The following is a 7987-nucleotide window of genomic DNA, read 5'->3' on the forward strand; positions in this document are numbered from 1 at the left end:
CATTCTCATATACGGGGCTGTAGTGGAGCAGGTTCAGAGCTTCAAGTTCCTTGGTGTCCACATCACCAACAAACTAACATGGTCCAAGCACACCAAGACAGTTGTGAAGAGGGCACGACAAAACCTATTCCCCCTCAGGAGACTGAAAAGATTTGGCACGGGTCCCCAGATCCTCAAAAAGTTCTACAGCTACACCATCGGGAGCATCCTGACTGGTTGCATCACTGCCTGGTACGGCAACTGCTCAGCCTCCGACAGCAAGGCACTACAGAGGGTAGTGCAAACAGCCCAGTACATCACTGGGGCCAAGCTTCCTGCCATCCAGGACCTCTATACCAGGCTGTGTCAGAGGAAGGCCCCCAAAATTGTCAAAGACTCCTGCCACCCTAGTCATAGACTGTTCTCTCTGATACCGCACGGCAAGCGGTACCGGAGCGCCAAGTCAAGGTCCAAGAGGCTTCTAAACAGCTTCTACCCCCAAGCCATAAGACTCCTGAACAGCTAATCAAATGGCTACCTAGACTATTTGATTTGCCCCCCCCTTCTATGCTGCTGCTACTCTGTTTATTATCTATGCATAGTCACTTTTATAACTCTACCTACATGTACATATTACCTCAAATACCTCGACTAACCTGTGCCCCCGCACATTGACTCTGTACTGTACCCGTACTCCCTGTATATAGCCTCGCTATAAAAAGCCTCTCTTTTTACTTAGCAGGTATTTTGCTTAAAACTGCATTGTTGGTTAAGGGCTTGTAAGTAAGTATTTCACTGTAAGGTCTACACCTGTTGTATTCGGCGCATGTGACAAATACAATTTTATTTTATTTATTGTTCCTCAAGCAGGGGGAGGCAGATGACATCACAAATCCATATCAGACCAACTCCTTGAATGCCCTTCTCCTTGAAATGTGCAGTTGTGTCTATTTTGCCCCAACCAATTTTTTTCCCCCTTTAGCGTGTGTACCACTAATTTACTGTATTTATACTTGGGATATCGCTTTTCAACAGTAAAAGTTCGAAAATCGCTGGAGGATGTCTTTAAATGACACGAAATGTCACTCATTAATCTATGTTTAAACAGAAATGCACACGTTCTGCATCATGTTTTATACATGTCGAGAAATTACATTAGATAGACATGATCGAAATGGTAAATCCCGTTAACAACTAATGTTTTTATTACTGATGACTACTGAAGTACAGATGGCTATCTTAATTTGATCACTATTGTCGCAGAGAATTTTCCCTGCACTACAGGAAATGCAAACTTGTATTGTATTCAAGGTTTAAAAAGGCTTCTAAAATGTGTAATTTCCACTTAAAAATGTCAGACAAAAATGTCCATTAATTATAATCCACATAATAATCCACATGTCCTGTTGCTGTAGGATTATTTTCCTGCTGTGAGAAACTGGTAAAAAATTAAGCTATTACACCTGTAGTATTTTTTTAATCCCAGTAACAAGACACAACATGGGGGTGTGCATGTTTCAGTGGAATTTATTCAAAGATGACAAGCAATTATGATACATTATTGATCAGGGGAGTTATTACCTGTTTCTGATTTAGGGATTTGATGTGAAAAGGAACTAATTGGAGCTATCTCCATACCACATGCACTAACGAGCAATCAACAGGAAAATAACATTTGATGGCATGAATACGATGAGAGGATGGGGACTATTCTGAATCAAAAACATCCACATGCAGTACAGCCTATCTCATGCAGTGGTACAGTATAGAAGAAAAGGGAGTCGTTTTTGTCATTTGGATAGCTTCACTCAAATCTCCATCAAAGCTTCAGCTGATAACACTTTATACAAGAAGACCATTTAACAACAATTTCCACTTAACAACCAAAGCAGGACCTAAGGACAATATCTAACATGACACAATTATTACAAACAGCTCGAAACTCTGTGTGAGGTGGATATCAGTCCTATTTAAACTGAAAGCTACGAAACATACTTATCTAGAACAGTCCATCGACAAACTGCAATCTGGTAATGCAAACGTATCTCAAGATCACTTCTATGCTATATACAACCACATCATTGTCTTGCACTATTTTAGGTTACACATTATTTGGATAGTACATCGGTAGATGCTTTACAGACTATCAGTACATTTCAACTAAGTATCTACTCACTCTAACCTTAACCCTTATTCTAAAACTAACCCTAACACTAACCGTAACCTTAGCTAGTAGCTGCTTATCAATAGATAGTTTGTTGATAATATGACCATCTGTAGATGCTATCCGGACTATCCAAATAAGTGTGACCCTATTTTACTACTCCAATAGTTAAAGCAACATTCTGCAGAAGCTGCAAAAATAAATACACAAAAATATACTGACAATCACAAACACAGATAAATAACTTTTTCACATTGTAAACACAACACTTTGATCTGTATTCATACACAGTCCACACCAACATCAACCTGTTTATAATTCAAGTTTGCAAGCCACCTGTTAGTGCAAGGGTTCTCAAACCTTTTGGTTCCGGGGACCCATTTTGTGATAGAAAATTCATCAGGGACCCCTCATAACCAGAATACAACTCAAGTAAATAATGACTCTGACTTTGGCAGTGCATGGAAGAAAAAAACCAAGTCTCCGGCCCTGTAAAGGAACATTTTAAAGGCCCACCTCTTGACATTGTAGAGAACATTTAGCAGTTTTCAACAAATTTCCTGCAATTCTGCACATTTAGCCATGGGCAGAGAGATTTTTTGTTGCTGCAGCTTTAAAGCTAATATCCTGAAATTCTACACGTTGCCATGAGGCAGAGAGAAAACGTTGCAGTTTTAAAGCCTAAATTACAGTGCATTTATGTCCACCCAAAAATTGGAGGACTACAAGAAGTATTGAGTTGAAAATGCTATAATTGGTGGAGTACAGTGGATACCAACATCCCTGTAAGCCTCCCTAGGCCTATGTTGCCCAGGGTTAAGAACCTAAATTGTAGATTCATAATATTATTAAGAACATCAATTTTAGATTCATAATACAACATTGTATAGTATTACACCCTCTAAACGTATTCCACTAATCCCTAAAATGTGTTTAATCTGTTGCTGTAGGTAATATTCATATAAAAATCTATAAAATGCAAAACATTTGATCTGGTCGTGGACCCCCTGCAGTACCTCTGTGCACAGGAGGTTGGCGGCATCTTAATTGGGGAGGACGGGCTCATGGTAATGGCTGGAGCGGAATTGGTGGAATTGTATCAAATACATCAAACACATGGTTTTCATGTGTTTGATGCCATTCCATTTGCTCCATTCCAGACATTATTATGAGCCGTCCTCCCCTCAGCAGCCTCCACTGCCTGTGGACCCCACTTTGAGAACCCCTGTATTAGAGCATGTAAGGTTACATACTTCAAGAAAACACACAATTGGATTACCCTTGCCAGTTAATTTCAGTTACTTTCTCGGCACCATATCTGCTCTGCATTCTACCATCTGGGATAGGCTCATATATGGTTCACAACACATCAATATTCATGCAGTAAGTAACAGCAAACATTTTGAACAGAATTTGTATAGTTTAACTCTAAGAAATGTTGCTATCGTGGAATGTCATTCCTTGACCAGAAGAAATCAAACAACGTGCTATTTGCATGTGAAAATGTGATCTCCGTTGTCTATTTTTGTGGCTCTCTGGGGGAGTGTATTGGATATCAGCCATAAGGTCAACTCAAATGGGTAATGAATGTCAGTAATACCCAGTTAGTAGTAACATATGAATGTCCTCCTACATTACCTAAAGATTTCCCTAGACCATTATTTATCTAAGCAACCTGTAGCGAACAACTCTGTAGCTGGAGGACAGTAAGCTGAGCTGGAGGACAGAAATGGAGGTGGTTCACTTTATTCTTCCCTCACATGTATTATATTATAATGGGTCTCTGTAATGACAGTTGAATTGAGGGCTCCTATATAGGACACATCTAGCATTACAGTCAGGTGGAAAGAGCTCTTTCACAGTAAAATGGCATGACAATACCCTCTTCTCTCCAACCTGTTCATTCTCCAACCTCACCATGTATACACCCCACTGTTGTTGTCCACCCCACTGTTGTCCACCCCACTGTTGTCCACCCCACTGTTGTTGTCCACCCCACTGTTGTCCACCCCACTGTTGTTGTCCACCCCACTGTTGTCCACCCCACTGACTCCACATGTTGTGTGTCCCCCACCTGTATGTCCATCTCAATGTTGAGTTGTCCGACATGCCCCAACCTAGTTGTTGTCCACCCAACGTGTTGTCTCACAGGCGGTCCACTGGTTAGGTTGTCCACCCACTGTTTGTTGTCCACCCCACTGTGTTGTCCACCCCACTGGTTGGTTGTCCCTCACTGTGTGTCCACCCCACTGTTGTTGTCCACCCAAACTGTGTCCACCCCACTGTTGTTTCCACCCACTGTTGTTGTGTCCACCCCACGTTGTTGTCCAACCCGCACTGGTTGTTGTCCACCCCACTTTGTGTCCACCCGAGCCCACTGTGTTGTCCACCGCACTGTGGTCCACCCACACTGATTGCCCGCCATCGGTTTGTTGTCCACACCACTGTTGTTGTCCACCGCCACTGTTGTTGTCACACACTCCCACTGTTGTTGTCCACCACTGTTGTTTGTCCACCTCAGCACTGTATTGTTGGGTCACTCTTCAAACTGTTTGTTGTCCACCCACTGTTTGTTGTCCACCTCCACTGTTGTTTTGTCCACCCCCAACTGTTGTTGTCCAACCTCACTGTGTTGTCCACTGCCACTGTTGTTGTCCACTCTCAACTGTTGTTGTCCACCCCACTGTTGTTGTCCACCCACTGTTGTTGTCTCACCCCACTGTTGTTGTCCACCCCCGGTTGTTGGTCCACCCCACTGTTGTTGTCCACCTCACTGTGTTGTGTGTCCACCCCACTGTTGTTGTGCCACCCCACTGTTGTTGTCCCACCCACTGTTTGTGTCCACCCCACTGTGTGTCCACACTCGTTTGTTGTCCACCCACTGTTGTTGTCCACCCACTGTTGTGTCCACCCACTGTTGTTGGTCCACCCCACTGTTGTTGTCCACACCACTGTTGTTGTCCACCCCACTGTTGTTGTCCACCCACTGTTGTTGATCCACCCCACTGTTGTTGTTCCACACCCACTGTTGTTGTCTCACCCCACTGGGTTGTTTGTCCACCTCACTTTGTGGTCCACCCACTGTTGTTGTCCACCCCCACTGTTGTGTGTCCCCCACTGTTGTTGTCACCACGTTGCCACCCACTGTTGTTGTCCACCACTACTTCAATGCTCCCACGCCTGACACACAGCAGCCCCATTGGGAGAGAGTCCATCGACATCCTCCGCATGAACACCCCTTTTTATTGACACTCCACCGTTACTGTTACGTCCTCTGCCTCTGAGCCCCGCCAGCCTCCTGCCTCGGCCGGACTCTGCCTTCCTCTGCTCCGTCTCTAGACATCCCAGAAGCTACTAGCGCTGTCGGTGTGTGGATGCGGTTTCTCACCCCCGGATGGTGAAGGGTTGGCGCTGAGGGCTGGTGTCCCGGGTGGTTCTGGCCCTTGCACCCCTGCTGATCCCTTGCTCACCGCTGCTCCTGGGGACAACGCTGCAACAAGGGATCCCTAGAGACAGACATAGTCAGGGCAAGACGGCGAAGGAAGGAAGCCTTCTTTAAAGTTTTCATTGACAGTAGCCATGAGATGATCGAGGGTTGATGCGGAGTTGGAGATAGGCCAGCCCAGTTGGGAGAAAGGGGAAGATGTAGGCCTGGTCAGAAGGTCAGTGGATCCCTGTCAAAGGTCTGGCGTAGTCTGTGAGGCGATGCATCAGGGGTCCAGAGTGCAGCCAGGACAGCATGGAAGAGGGAGCCACACGATTGCATGTTAACCCCGTGACCTTCGCTCTGGGAGATAGGGATTAATATCTGGGTGCCCGCTCTCGACAGAACAGCTGTACAGAAAGCTTGGCTCGATGCAGCATACATGTCATGATAAGAGCTAAGGGCATCAGGTGATGTTGTGAACCGGACATGGTGTAAACTTTCCTCATCTCAGGGTCAAGGCCAGGTCTCATAGCAGTAGTAGAGAGGGTAGATTTGTTGTCACTGGATACCATGAGTGACCCTTCTCTTGATCCACCGTCAGCAATCACACGCCGACGGAAGCATGATCCACAGTGCAAGAGCCACACCAGCTCACGTATAGTTCGCCTAGGCCTTAGCAACAAGAAGGGTTAGCTTGGGCTAAAGGGGTAAACAATACAGCGGGAATCTAATGGAGAGAGAGAAGAGGAGAGATAGATGAGAAGTGATGAAGCGATTCATTCACTAAGGATTCTTATACGTCACATACAGATGTAGGATCTTATTTGATCACTTTATTTTGTTGCTGAGCAGGAAATGCAAACTGTAGTGTATTCAATGGTTAAATGGCTTCTAAAGTTTGTAAAACTACTTAAAAAATTCCAACTTGTTTCTCCAATGAAAAATGTATCAACATTTTTTTTTGATTATTATATAATTCACATTTCCTGTTGCTGCAGGATTATTTTTCTTCTGTAGCAAACCGGCTCAAATTAAGATCCTAAATCTGTAGATTAAACAATTTACTGTAAAACACGAAGTGTTTAACATGCATACATGAAAGACCTTTCTATCCCCTTCCAATTCACCGCTGTGCCAGATACTAACAAGTACCCCTGCATGCCTAAAGGAGACAATGGGGAGGAAAGAGGTGGGGGACGTACCTGTCCACAGCGATGGCACCAAAGGTGAAGACAATGCAGCCACTGGATATCCCTGTACCAGGCCACTTAACTTACACAGGCATTGCTAAAGGGCCAGCTGTCAAAAAAACAATAGCAACAATAACACTTTATTGGTGAGCTGCCCAGACATTTCAATTGAGAGTCAAATAGCCCATACTGTGAACGGGTGTTTTGGCATTTTTGGTACACAGAGTAGGTTGGTACACGTGAGTTAGTTTGGTAACCACATGAAATTTGGTCCATAAATAATAAAACAACTTAGAGAGTAAGCTGGTACATGTTAAAACCTGCATGAAAAATGCCACAAAACCTTTTGCACAAGAGTGGGATCCACAAGTATGTTATCCACCCCAGCGTGAATATGTAGCCCACAAAGGTGTGTTTGAAAGGTAATTACTGTAAGTAAGACTCTCCCGCCTGAGTGATTTTATGGCCAATGATTATTTCACACCATTTTGATGACATTTGGGGTTTATCTAAAAGCACTTTTACTGCTGGACTCAACTAATGTCTGTATTGAAGAGATGAAGAGATTGTGAAGCAACTGTCAAAAATGTAAAGCTCTATAGTCATCCAGGCTGTCAAATGAAAACAGCCCAAACTGCAGTCATCATGTTAGACCTACATTTTTCTCTCAGTTTCTGAACTATTCAAACCATGGAATCTGCAATATCCAATTGTACGATCATTTTTGTCATTTAGCCGGCAGAGTGCTCTCTGATCCACAGAGTGACTTAGAGAGCGAGGTAACAGCACATAGTAACTTTTAGGTGGTGTAAAAGATGAAGATCCAACCTATGCAACAGTCATAGCGCCAAGTACAAGACTATTCAATGCCTGTCAAGAGTAACTAACGGGTGGGAATCAACCACGATAGCGAAATCAGTCATGGTTAGAATGCCTACACACCAAAGACATCAACTTCATCGCACTTAAAAGGGATAACTCAGGTGGGTGGGACAGGAACCATTAGACGACAGTGTCAACAGTTATGGGTAACCAAGTGACAGTATGATCTAGAGAATGGCTATAAGATACCTAGGCTGGGTATCTAAGAGCTGCTACTGATTAGCACAGGCTCTACATGTGATAAACTAGATTCATCTTATAGATAGAAATAGGTGGAGGACAACACCAGCATAGCAAACCAGTACATAGGTAAAGGACATCATCATCTTTAATTAGTAAAAAAAC

Source organism: Salvelinus sp. IW2-2015, linkage group LG20 (assembly GCF_002910315.2).
Source record: "Salvelinus sp. IW2-2015 linkage group LG20, ASM291031v2, whole genome shotgun sequence".
NCBI classification, from domain to species: domain Eukaryota; kingdom Metazoa; phylum Chordata; class Actinopteri; order Salmoniformes; family Salmonidae; genus Salvelinus; species Salvelinus sp. IW2-2015.